The sequence below is a fragment of the Musa acuminata genome, chromosome BXJ2-8 (assembly GCF_036884655.1).
Source record: "Musa acuminata AAA Group cultivar baxijiao chromosome BXJ2-8, Cavendish_Baxijiao_AAA, whole genome shotgun sequence".
NCBI classification, from domain to species: Eukaryota; Viridiplantae; Streptophyta; class Magnoliopsida; order Zingiberales; family Musaceae; genus Musa; species Musa acuminata.
Window position 1 is genome coordinate 19,296,484 of NC_088345.1, and position 13,433 is coordinate 19,309,916.

At 40.6% G+C, this 13,433-nt stretch overlaps 1 long non-coding RNA gene across 1 annotated transcript; it reads left to right on the forward strand.

Annotated features, from left to right (window-relative positions):
* Positions 1 to 239: 239 nt before the first annotated feature.
* Positions 240 to 9,273, forward strand: LOC135619316 (uncharacterized). The gene is made up of 2 exons (XR_010489372.1): positions 240 to 1,906; positions 4,012 to 9,273. It is a non-coding gene; the product is annotated as an uncharacterized LOC135619316 (long non-coding RNA).
* Positions 9,274 to 13,433: the final 4,160 nt, after the last annotated feature.

Below are 13,433 nucleotides of genomic sequence, written 5' to 3' on the forward strand. Positions count from 1 at the left end.
TTCTGCAGCACAGATTTTTAAGTATAGCAGATTGGACGTAAAATATCAATGGTTTATATTAAGAATTTTTTGACAAAACCAAAGGAAATCTGCTGTTAGGAAATGTTAAAGATTTCATAAAAAATTCATAAAGATTTGGATAGAAAAAACATAGTAGAAAGATCAAACAGACGGTGCTATACGGTTGGAATTCCGCAATGTATCTTTCGTCGTAGAGATAAAAACTTTATGACGAAAAGTTTATGCAGCAATATAGGAATAATTTTTTTGGGATTTTCAAATAAGGATAACTAAATTGCAGCAGCAGTAAGGTAGGAAACCAAAACCTATTGCTGTAATATCCCTCGCTTTTAAAAATTATTAATAAAGATTTATATGTAAATTGGAGGACCTATATGTAAATATAGAAATTACAAGGACTAAACTGCTAAGTTGCAAAAAAAAAGAAAAAAAAAAGGGAAAACCGAAAATTCGGTATTATCCCACCGCCTCCCACGCACTCTGTTTCTTCCAGAAACAGAGAGAGCGGTGGGGCGTGAGGAGAAGAAGGAGAGTGGTAGAAGAAGAGAGGAAGAAGAGGGAGAAGAGAAGAAGAAGAAGAAGAAGAAGAAGAAGAAGAAGAGGGAAAAGAAGAGAGGAGGAAGAAGAGAGGAAGAAGAGGGAGAAGAGAAGAAGAAGAAGAAGAAGAGGAGGTGGCTGCAGCGAGGGCTGCAGCGAGGAGCTGTGGGGCGTGGGGAGGAGAAGAGAGGAAGAAGAGGGAGAAGAGAAGAAGAAGAAGAAGAAGAAGAAGAAGAAGAGAGGAGGATAGCTGCGGCAAGGCTGCAGCGAGGAGGTGTGTGGGGTTGGGGAGGAAAAGGGAAGAGGAGAAGAAGAGAGTAAAGAGAGGGAAGAGGGAGAGGAGCGAGAGGTGGCAGCAGCTAGGGCTGCAGCACCTCTGTTTCCTGCAGGTGGAAACAGAGGAGACGTGTGGGGCGTTCGAAGAGGAGAAGAAGAAGAAGAGGAAGAGAAGAGGAAGAGGAAGCAGGGGAAGAGGTTGTGATACCTCTGTTTCCTGCAGAGGAAACAGAGGAGAGGGTGTGGGTGACGTCGGGGAGAAGAAGGGGAGGAAGGAGAAGAAGAGAAGAAGAAGAAAGGAAGGAAAAGGAAGAGGAGAAGGGAAGAAAGTAGCTGCGGCTGCGGTTGTGGCAGCTGCAGCTGTGGCAGGGAAAGAAGAAGAGAAAGGAAGAAGGGAAGGAGAGGAAGAAGAGAAGGGGCTGCGGCTGCGGCGATGGCAGCTGCAGTTGGAAGAGAAGAAGGAGAGGAAGATGAGCAGGGGAGGAAGAAAAGGCTGTGGCCGTGGCTGAGGCTGCGACTGCAGCATGCAGCTGGGAAAGAAGAGAAGGAAAGGAAGAAGAAGAGAAAGGAAGAAGGGAAGGAGAGGAAGAAGAGAAGGGGCTACGGCTGCGGCGATGGCAGCTGCAGTTGGAAGAGAAGAAGGAGAGGAAGATGAGCAGGGGAGGAAGAAGAGGCTGCGAGTGTGGTGGCTGCGGCCGTGGCTGCGACTCCGGCTGCGGCTGCAACGTTGGCTGCGGTAGCTGCGGCAGCGGTGGTGGCTGCAGTAGCTGCTTTTGGGAAAGAGAAAGAGTAGGAACGAGAGAAGAGAAGGAAGGAAGGTAGTGCGGTGGAAGGGGCTGCGATTGTAGCAGCGGCAACGGCGGCGGCTGTGGCAGCTGCGTTTGGGAAAGAAAAAGAAGGAATGAGAGTAAGAGAGAGCAGGTGACTGTGCCTCGATGTTCGACACGTGGTGTAGTTGCGAAGAAAGGAAGAAAACGGGAGCACAAAACGAAACAGAGAGAGGACACGGAGGAAAAGTAGAAGGATTTGGGCTGGCACCTTCTTTGGATCTTCGGATCGAAATCTTTGAAAGGCAAGTTTCCCACTTGTTTCGATCCTTTCTATTGCAAGTTCCCTGATCGTTTCTCCTATAATTGCTTTGATATTTCTTATTGCAAGTTCCCTGATCGTTTCTCCTATAATTGCTTTGATATTTCTTATTGCAAGTTTCCCACTTGTTTCGATCCTTTCTATTGCAAGTTCCCTGATCGTTTCTCCTATAATTGCTCTGATATGTCTTATTGCAAGTATCCTGATCTTCCTCACTGCCATTTTTATCTCTACATTTGCTTTGAATATGAGGAACTTTGAATTGTTCTAGCCTTGCATTTGTTATATCTCCTGTTTAAACGTAACGATTCGAATCTGTGCAACTTTTGAGATTCTGACCTTTTGATACCGAGCTGCCTATAAGTCTTTGTTGGAAACTCTGATTTGTTCAAAACTGATTTCATTGGAAACTAGACTCGTAGACCTTTCTTTGATATATGGATTGAAAGATTTGGAATCCAAACACCTGCCCAGTTATCTGTTGAATCTGACATTATGAATTCTGTCAACAGAGATTTTGTTCTATGACTCTTGCTTACCAAATTATTTGTAACTCTCTCTGTTGGACAGTTCAATTCATATGAAGCCTGTCTTATCTGAAAATATTATCCAATGATTATTTCTGAGTAAATTGGAGCACGATTGATAGTTTGAATCATTTGTTCAATGTGCCTTCTGTATTCTGCCAGAAATCGAGCTTTGGTCGATTTCTCATATTCTGGTTTCATTCCTTTGGAAATTGATATCCTTTAGCCTTCTTATTCAATTGAGCTTTATATTACTACTTTAAATTCTTGTATGCTCTTGTCCTTAAAATTATTGCATTCTTGAAAAATGTTGTGTAACGTTTATGCTATATCGTATTGACTCATATAGGCACATGTATATCCTATTGTTCCGCATTTGCTTTCGATATGTGCCTATTCCAGTTTCATTCTTTTGGACATTGAATTCATCAAATCTTCTTATTGAATTGAGTTATTTGTGATTGCTTGGATTCCATATGTGCCCTTGCTTTCAATTCCCTTCAAATCTGAATATACTTGTGAAAGATTATTGCTTACTTCGGATTGACTCGTAAAGGCACATGTACGTTTGTTGTTCCGCGTGTGCTTCCGATATATGCTACTTATTGTTGAAACTACCCTTTTGTACTCTGGTGTGTGGGATTGTCTGGACCTTTGCCAGAAATGGTAAAGGGTATGCGCTGATTTGCCCGCTATGTGGGGTCCCGCTATGTGGGATATTCTGGTATGCGCTTATTTGCCCGCTATGTGGGGTCCCGCTATGTGGGATATTGCTTAGAGCCTGCGATGCTCTGCCGGCCCCCTTTGACTTCATCTAGACGTGGGTGGATGGAGCTCCCAGACGTGGGAGACTTTTGTCAGGTGGTCATTCAGAAATGGATGAATCACATTCTGACTGAGATCCCACTACACCTTCTGTATGTTTGATATGATATCCAGAGCTTTGGTTATGTGTTTCTGTACATGCTTTGGATAAGATTGATATGTTTGCAACGTCAAAGACGACGTTTGAGCTTCTGTACGATATTTGTTTTCGATATGCTCTGAAATGCTTCATTCACTGATGATATGCTTCGAAATGTTCCATATGTCGTTGATATGCTCCGGAACATTTCATATGCCATTGATATGCTCCAATTACTCTGTGCTCCATTTGCTATGAACTGATATGTTCTGAAATGTCCTATCTGCCATTGATATGTTCCAATTACTCTGTGCTCCATTTGCTATGAACAGATATGTTCTGAAATGTCCTATCTGCCATTGATATATTCCAATTACTCTGTGCTCCATTTGCTATGAACTGATATGTTCTGAAATGTCCTATCTGCCATTGATATGTTCCAATTACTCTATGCCCCATTCGTTATGGATCAAATATGTTTTGAATGACATTATACGTATGATTTGGTATCTATTGAGATGGTATCCTTGAGAATTCTTGTATTCTGCCTTGCATTATGATACCTTACTCGTTTGAAACCGTTCCTTTTGTTCTGAATATGCTTTGTCACTTGCTGAGCCGTTTTTGGCTCACTCCGTTGTTATATAAATCTTTCAGGTCAGCTTGCCACTCTTCGAGATGTTTGATTTGGGCTGAGGCAGTGGATAGCTATTCAGAATAATGGGCAAGTCTGGTTGGTTATTACGATATTGTTGTATAAGTATGTCTTGTATGTAATGAAATGTTGTCGATGAACCGAAATGGATATACTGTGTCAAAGTGTTAGGAGATCTCTCTTATTTGGAATTTCAGAATGTTAAGTCTAATTTATGGTGATATGAACTTGTGGTGAATAGTTGGAGTTCTGATTGTATAATTTATTTAGCTTGTGGATTTATAAATGTTGTTCATGTTTGTCAAGTTGGCTTGGGTTGCCATAAATGTGAATTATCGAGTGATGTGATATATGATTATAAACTGCACAGGTTTTATGGATGTGAATATAAATAGAATGTTTTCAGTGTCCTCAAACGTTAGTTTGGATCCTGGATTGGCCTGTGACGAAAATTTTAAAAATCATGGATATTTTGAGGGGCGTGACTGAGGTGGTATCAGAGCATTGTTTGAGGATTACTGAAATATTTGATATGTTGACGTGCAAAATATATTGAGGTCTAATGAAACTATAGTGATTGGTGGAAATTTTCTTTGATGTATTTTAGGAATCTGGGATGATGAGGACATTTGGTCCTCCTATTTCATTGTTTCTGATTAATTAAGGGGAATGAAAGGATTGATTGGGGATATTGAATCAGAGTGGCGCAGCGAAAGCATGGTGGACCTAATTTCATTGGTGGTAGAAAAATGAATGATGCAAACAGAGAAGATATTTGATGTACAAAATTGTTTTGATGATCAAAAGATTTCTTTTGCCACCTTATCTTGGAAGTAGAGGCTGATTATTATTGGCAACAATGAAAAGAATTTTCGGAGATCAGTGACAAGAATGATAAGGACAAGTTTACCAATAAGAATATGATTGGAAATGAATCAGAAAGTAATGACAAGAGGGTCAAGACATTTGGATTTGAAAAGGAAAGTCACCACCAAAGACTTAATCATGTGTGAATTACAAGTTAAATTATGAAACAAGTTTGTGTTTTCGGGTGATTAGAGTCTATTTTGCTTGTAGAAAGTTGGATCATAAAATAAAAGTTTGCCCTTTGAACAAGAAGAAAGAGTCACTGCCTCCTAAATCATCAGCCCATGTAAGAGTGTATGCTATCACTAAATATGATTCTGAAACTTCTGAATTAGTGGTCAAAGGTATTATGCATGTTTATGAAAGAATGCAAATATTTCTTCGACCATGGGTCCAATCTACGATTTGATTCGTAATATTTTGCTTATCACTTGGGTATTCAACCTAGACCACTACATTATGTGCTATAAGTAAATACGATCATTGGAGATTCTTTGATAACGAAGTTGAATCTGGTCCTCTTGTCTGATTCTTATTGGAGAACTTGAACTTTTGCTGATTTAGTTCTCCTAGAGATTTGGAGTTATGATATTATACTTGGTATGGATTGGCCATCTTCTTATCATACGAGTATGGATTGATATATAACAAATGATCACTTTTTGTATATTTGATCAGTCGATCTTTTACTTTGAGAGTATGGGACATAATTTATCTCCTTGCCTAATGTATCCAGGATGACTTGCTTGGATTACCTCCAAATGTGACTTTGCTTTTGATTTGGTCCTTGGGATAATCCCAATATCTAAGCCTCTCTACAGAAAGATATCATTTGAGTAAGTGGAATTGGAAAAGCAACTACAAGGATTGTTAAATGAGGATTTTATTTGGCTTAATATTTCATCATGGGGTGCTCCGGTGTTAGTTAAAAGATGGATGGAACATTGAGGCTTTGTATTGATTATAGATAGTTGAATTAGGTGACCATCAAAAAACGAGTATTTTCTAAAGTGACCACTTGTTTGATTAACTGCAGGGTGCACAGGTATTTTAAAAGATTGTTTGAAGGTCGGGTTACCATCTATTGAGGATCAAGGAGGAGAATATTTCGGTCACTCGTGGATAATTATGTAATTGTATTGTATTGATGAAACTATTTAAGAGTAGGAGGAGGAAATAAAGATATCATAATCTTCATCTTTTCATCGATTGAGCTATGATCAATTTAGAGGACTAAATTTTCTTTTAAGGGGGGGAGAGTGTAATATCCCTCGCTTTTAAAAATTATTAATAAAGATTTATATGTAAATTGGAGGACCTATATGTAAATATAGAAATTACAAGGACTAAACTGCTAAGTTGCAAAAAAAAAGAAAAAAAAAAGGGAAAACCGAAAATTCGGTATTATCCCACCGCCTCCCACGCACTCTGTTTCTTCCAGAAACAGAGAGAGCGGTGGGGCGTGAGGAGAAGAAGGAGAGTGGTAGAAGAAGAGAGGAAGAAGAGGGAGAAGAGAAGAAGAAGAAGAAGAAGAAGAAGAAGAAGAAGAAGAGGGAAAAGAAGAGAGGAGGAAGAAGAGAGGAAGAAGAGGGAGAAGAGAAGAAGAAGAAGAAGAAGAGGAGGTGGCTGCAGCGAGGGCTGCAGCGAGGAGCTGTGGGGCGTGGGGAGGAGAAGAGAGGAAGAAGAGGGAGAAGAGAAGAAGAAGAAGAAGAAGAAGAAGAAGAAGAGAGGAGGATAGCTGCGGCAAGGCTGCAGCGAGGAGGTGTGTGGGGTTGGGGAGGAAAAGGGAAGAGGAGAAGAAGAGAGTAAAGAGAGGGAAGAGGGAGAGGAGCGAGAGGTGGCAGCAGCTAGGGCTGCAGCACCTCTGTTTCCTGCAGGTGGAAACAGAGGAGACGTGTGGGGCGTTCGAAGAGGAGAAGAAGAAGAAGAGGAAGAGAAGAGGAAGAGGAAGCAGGGGAAGAGGTTGTGATACCTCTGTTTCCTGCAGAGGAAACAGAGGAGAGGGTGTGGGTGACGTCGGGGAGAAGAAGGGGAGGAAGGAGAAGAAGAGAAGAAGAAGAAAGGAAGGAAAAGGAAGAGGAGAAGGGAAGAAAGTAGCTGCGGCTGCGGTTGTGGCAGCTGCAGCTGTGGCAGGGAAAGAAGAAGAGAAAGGAAGAAGGGAAGGAGAGGAAGAAGAGAAGGGGCTGCGGCTGCGGCGATGGCAGCTGCAGTTGGAAGAGAAGAAGGAGAGGAAGATGAGCAGGGGAGGAAGAAAAGGCTGTGGCCGTGGCTGAGGCTGCGACTGCAGCATGCAGCTGGGAAAGAAGAGAAGGAAAGGAAGAAGAAGAGAAAGGAAGAAGGGAAGGAGAGGAAGAAGAGAAGGGGCTACGGCTGCGGCGATGGCAGCTGCAGTTGGAAGAGAAGAAGGAGAGGAAGATGAGCAGGGGAGGAAGAAGAGGCTGCGAGTGTGGTGGCTGCGGCCGTGGCTGCGACTCCGGCTGCGGCTGCAACGTTGGCTGCGGTAGCTGCGGCAGCGGTGGTGGCTGCAGTAGCTGCTTTTGGGAAAGAGAAAGAGTAGGAACGAGAGAAGAGAAGGAAGGAAGGTAGTGCGGTGGAAGGGGCTGCGATTGTAGCAGCGGCAACGGCGGCGGCTGTGGCAGCTGCGTTTGGGAAAGAAAAAGAAGGAATGAGAGTAAGAGAGAGCAGGTGACTGTGCCTCGATGTTCGACACGTGGTGTAGTTGCGAAGAAAGGAAGAAAACGGGAGCACAAAACGAAACAGAGAGAGGACACGGAGGAAAAGTAGAAGGATTTGGGCTGGCACCTTCTTTGGATCTTCGGATCGAAATCTTTGAAAGGCAAGTTTCCCACTTGTTTCGATCCTTTCTATTGCAAGTTCCCTGATCGTTTCTCCTATAATTGCTTTGATATTTCTTATTGCAAGTTCCCTGATCGTTTCTCCTATAATTGCTTTGATATTTCTTATTGCAAGTTTCCCACTTGTTTCGATCCTTTCTATTGCAAGTTCCCTGATCGTTTCTCCTATAATTGCTCTGATATGTCTTATTGCAAGTATCCTGATCTTCCTCACTGCCATTTTTATCTCTACATTTGCTTTGAATATGAGGAACTTTGAATTGTTCTAGCCTTGCATTTGTTATATCTCCTGTTTAAACGTAACGATTCGAATCTGTGCAACTTTTGAGATTCTGACCTTTTGATACCGAGCTGCCTATAAGTCTTTGTTGGAAACTCTGATTTGTTCAAAACTGATTTCATTGGAAACTAGACTCGTAGACCTTTCTTTGATATATGGATTGAAAGATTTGGAATCCAAACACCTGCCCAGTTATCTGTTGAATCTGACATTATGAATTCTGTCAACAGAGATTTTGTTCTATGACTCTTGCTTACCAAATTATTTGTAACTCTCTCTGTTGGACAGTTCAATTCATATGAAGCCTGTCTTATCTGAAAATATTATCCAATGATTATTTCTGAGTAAATTGGAGCACGATTGATAGTTTGAATCATTTGTTCAATGTGCCTTCTGTATTCTGCCAGAAATCGAGCTTTGGTCGATTTCTCATATTCTGGTTTCATTCCTTTGGAAATTGATATCCTTTAGCCTTCTTATTCAATTGAGCTTTATATTACTACTTTGAATTCTTGTATGCTCTTGTCCTTAAAATTATTGCATTCTTGAAAAATGTTGTGTAACGTTTATGCTATATCGTATTGACTCATATAGGCACATGTATATCCTATTGTTCCGCATTTGCTTTCGATATGTGCCTATTCCAGTTTCATTCTTTTGGACATTGAATTCATCAAATCTTCTTATTGAATTGAGTTATTTGTGATTGCTTGGATTCCATATGTGCCCTTGCTTTCAATTCCCTTCAAATCTGAATATACTTGTGAAAGATTATTGCTTACTTCGGATTGACTCGTAAAGGCACATGTACGTTTGTTGTTCCGCGTGTGCTTCCGATATATGCTACTTATTGTTGAAACTACCCTTTTGTACTCTGGTGTGTGGGATTGTCTGGACCTTTGCCAGAAATGGTAAAGGGTATGCGCTGATTTGCCCGCTATGTGGGGTCCCGCTATGTGGGATATTCTGGTATGCGCTTATTTGCCCGCTATGTGGGGTCCCGCTATGTGGGATATTGCTTAGAGCCTGCGATGCTCTGCCGGCCCCCTTTGACTTCATCTAGACGTGGGTGGATGGAGCTCCCAGACGTGGGAGACTTTTGTCAGGTGGTCATTCAGAAATGGATGAATCACATTCTGACTGAGATCCCACTACACCTTCTGTATGTTTGATATGATATCCAGAGCTTTGGTTATGTGTTTCTGTACATGCTTTGGATAAGATTGATATGTTTGCAACGTCAAAGACGACGTTTGAGCTTCTGTACGATATTTGTTTTCGATATGCTCTGAAATGCTTCATTCACTGATGATATGCTTCGAAATGTTCCATATGTCGTTGATATGCTCCGGAACATTTCATATGCCATTGATATGCTCCAATTACTCTGTGCTCCATTTGCTATGAACTGATATGTTCTGAAATGTCCTATCTGCCATTGATATGTTCCAATTACTCTGTGCTCCATTTGCTATGAACAGATATGTTCTGAAATGTCCTATCTGCCATTGATATGTTCCAATTACTCTGTGCTCCATTTGCTATGAACTGATATGTTCTGAAATGTCCTATCTGCCATTGATATGTTCCAATTACTCTATGCCCCATTCGTTATGGATCAAATATGTTTTGAATGACATTATACGTATGATTTGGTATCTATTGAGATGGTATCCTTGAGAATTCTTGTATTCTGCCTTGCATTATGATACCTTACTCGTTTGAAACCGTTCCTTTTGTTCTGAATATGCTTTGTCACTTGCTGAGCCGTTTTTGGCTCACTCCGTTGTTATATAAATCTTTCAGGTCAGCTTGCCACTCTTCGAGATGTTTGATTTGGGCTGAGGCAGTGGATAGCTATTCAGAATAATGGGCAAGTCTGGTTGGTTATTACGATATTGTTGTATAAGTATGTCTTGTATGTAATGAAATGTTGTCGATGAACCGAAATGGATATACTGTGTCAAAGTGTTAGGAGATCTCTCTTATTTGGAATTTCAGAATGTTAAGTCTAATTTATGGTGATATGAACTTGTGGTGAATAGTTGGAGTTCTGATTGTATAATTTATTTAGCTTGTGGATTTATAAATGTTGTTCATGTTTGTCAAGTTGGCTTGGGTTGCCATAAATGTGAATTATCGAGTGATGTGATATATGATTATAAACTGCACAGGTTTTATGGATGTGAATATAAATAGAATGTTTTCAGTGTCCTCAAACGTTAGTTTGGATCCTGGATTGGCCTGTGACGAAAATTTTAAAAATCATGGATATTTTGAGGGGCGTGACAATTGCAATTCACGGGGAGATCAAAGGATGATCCGCGGTGGTGGAGATGATGACGGAATTTGGCGACGATCTTTTAAGCAATTGTTGGAATTGCTTTGGACGACTGTAGAGGGTTGATGGATGGATGTGGAAGGGAAGCAAGATGCCAAGAACGCTGCTATGATACTAGGTGTTAGAACCCTTACAGATTCTAAACTTAGGGTTGATCTCTTTAGGGGATCGGTCTCCTTGGAACTCTATAGGGGTTCCTCCCTCCAAGTTGTTGCTCAAAGGCTGCAGAAAAGATTCATCTATTGCTTATCAAAAGAGGAGAAATAGATAGCTATTTATAGAGCTTCTAAACCCTAACTCCTAATAGGACTCCTACTCAAGACTCCTACTTCTAACCAACTCCTAATAGGACTCCTACTCAAGACTCCTATTCCTTTATAACTCCTAATTCTTCTCTAAGAAACAACCTCCTAACCCTAGCCAACCTCTTCACCTCTTTAATAGGGATCGTCTTAGGTAGGTTTTACATGAATGTCCCTCTCAATTAGAACTCTCCTAGCTAGAGTCCTAACAGCAAAGTATGACCTTTAACAAAGGTGGTTGGATTTTGGTGAGAGCTACTCACAAATCCGATTCCACCTTTTCTATGAACGTGACCCTTGTTGGCAAGGATCATGTTCAAGGACTTGCTACCAACCTCAAATTTCTCTAAGATTTCTTCAAAAACCTTTGAGTAGCAAGTTTCTCTTTCTAAGTGTTTCTAGTTCATCGCATTTCGTACATGGAGCTAAACTATCATTGTGCTCAACTTTTAATATATCGAAATCACTAACAAGAGAAGCATGCTCTTTTTTTAATAATTTATATTTTTTACTAATTGATTTGCATTCATCAAATAAATCATGAAATGTATTTAATAGTTCATCAAAGGATAAATTTGCATCAAATGAACTTGTTACCTCATCTCCAGTGGCCATTAGTGCATAGTGAGCATCTTGTTCGGTGATGGTAGGCTCCTCTTCTTCGGATGCACTTGAGTCATCCCATGTTGCTTTAAGAGCCTTCTTCTTTGGTTGCCTCTTCTTGGCTAGGGGACATTCGCTCTTATAATATCCTGGCTTCTTGCATTCGTAGCATATTACTTGATCTTTCTTGGGTTCAAATTTATTTTTAGTGTCATTTTTAAATTTATTCTTTTTTATGAATTTTTTGAATTTTGTTGTTAAGAGTGCTAAATCTTCATCAAGGTCCTCATCACTTGAGTTTTCTTTCAAGTGGTCTTCTTGGGTTCTTAGGGTCATATCCTTCCTATTCTTTGGAAGGGTGTCCTTAAGCTCTTCATGAGCTTTACAAGTTATTTCATAGGTCATTAGTGACCCAATTAGTTCTTTGAGAGGAAAATTATTTAGGGTCCCAACTCTTTGAAGGGATCTTAAAATTTTATTAATAAGTTCAAAATCTGAGAAACTTTTACTAAGTCCTTTTAGACCATTAACGACATCCATAAATCGGGTGTACGTGTCTCCAATGGTCTCACTCGGTTTCATCTGAAACAACTCATAAGTGTGCACTAAAAGACTAATTTTTTACTCCTTCACTCTACTAGTGCCTTCATGAGTCACTTTGAGTATGTGCCAAATATCAAATGTCATTTCACAAATTGGCACTCGATTAAACTCGTTTTTATCTAATGCATAAAACAAGGCATTCATAGCCTTGACATTTAAAGTGAAAGTCTTCTTCTCTAACTCATTCCAATCGTTCATTGGAAGAGAAGACTTTTGAAAATGCCATTAAAATTAGAAAGATCTTAATTCTAGTCTTCCAATATGTATAATCCATCCCATTGAACATGGGCGGATGTGTAATTGAATGACCCTCTTGGTTACCGGCAAATGCTATCTCTCTTGGGTTTGAAACCAAACGAGATTGAACCTTACTATGATACCAATTGTTATGATCAAGAGCGGCACTAAGAGGGGGTGAATTAGTATAATGAAAAATTCTTCAATTTTATAAAATATTTCGTACGTTCGATGGAAATCGATTCGGAAAGATAACAACTTGAAACGTAAGAGAGCGTAAGCATAGTGAAAGAAAGATGAGGAGGAGAAGCAGTTTGCTATAAAATGATTTGTAGTTAAAGTAAATTGCTCAAAACGAAATGCAAACCAGAATTTAGAGTGGTTCGGTTAATGTGACCTACATCCACTTTCAGATTCCTCCTTCGTCGAGGTCAACGACATCCACTAAAGTCCTTCCTTCAATAGGTGTAGACCAATCACCTTTTATAGCTCTTTCTCCTTTTGTTAGGTTTAGGAGAGAATCCTTACAAGTTTCACACCTCTCTTGAATGAATTTAAAACTTAGAAAGGGAGGAGGAGGACTCTAGCACTTGTTTACAATACTTATACACCATAATAACTCAAGATTATAATCACACTTCGGTACCCTTTAATATAGAAAAGGGTGGGGTATTTATATGCCCCAATAGCTTTAAAAAATGGAGCCAAAAAGTGTCTCATCCATCCATATAATGGATGGAGCTGGTCTCATAGACTGGTGTGCTGTATACCCGTCCATATGATGGATGGAGCTGGTCTCATAGCTGCTCGTGTAGGGACACTAGGGATACAGTACAGGTTCTCATTGGAGAATGAGTTCATTGATTGATCCGCTTACGGAATGTTGGATGGTTGATGATGTCTTATTGTCAGATAGCGATTCCGTAGTCCTAGTGGTGTATCTGGTCCTTAGACTTGAGACACCAAGGATGTCCTGTATGAGTGCTCCACTCTTTGATACCAGACTTATAGGTTTGGCTATCCCAGATCTAGTACAACTGGTCATTGGGAGTGGTAGTCGACCTTACGAGGGCTATTGAGTATCGATAGAGGATCATCCACTCTCGGCGTCATGAGAGGAATATCCCATGTGTTCTTGCTCAGATAAATCCCTAGCCAGGGTCATTTGGGTTGAGAGAGAAAGAGTTCTCCGGGAGAATCCGATTAGAGCGAGACTCGAGTAGAAACCGTATGGGTCTGACAACACCATGCTCGATATACGGTCTCTGGGATATTAGATGGATGAGGGACTATAGGTACACGGTAACTGAGGACAGACAGGTCCAATGGATTGGAT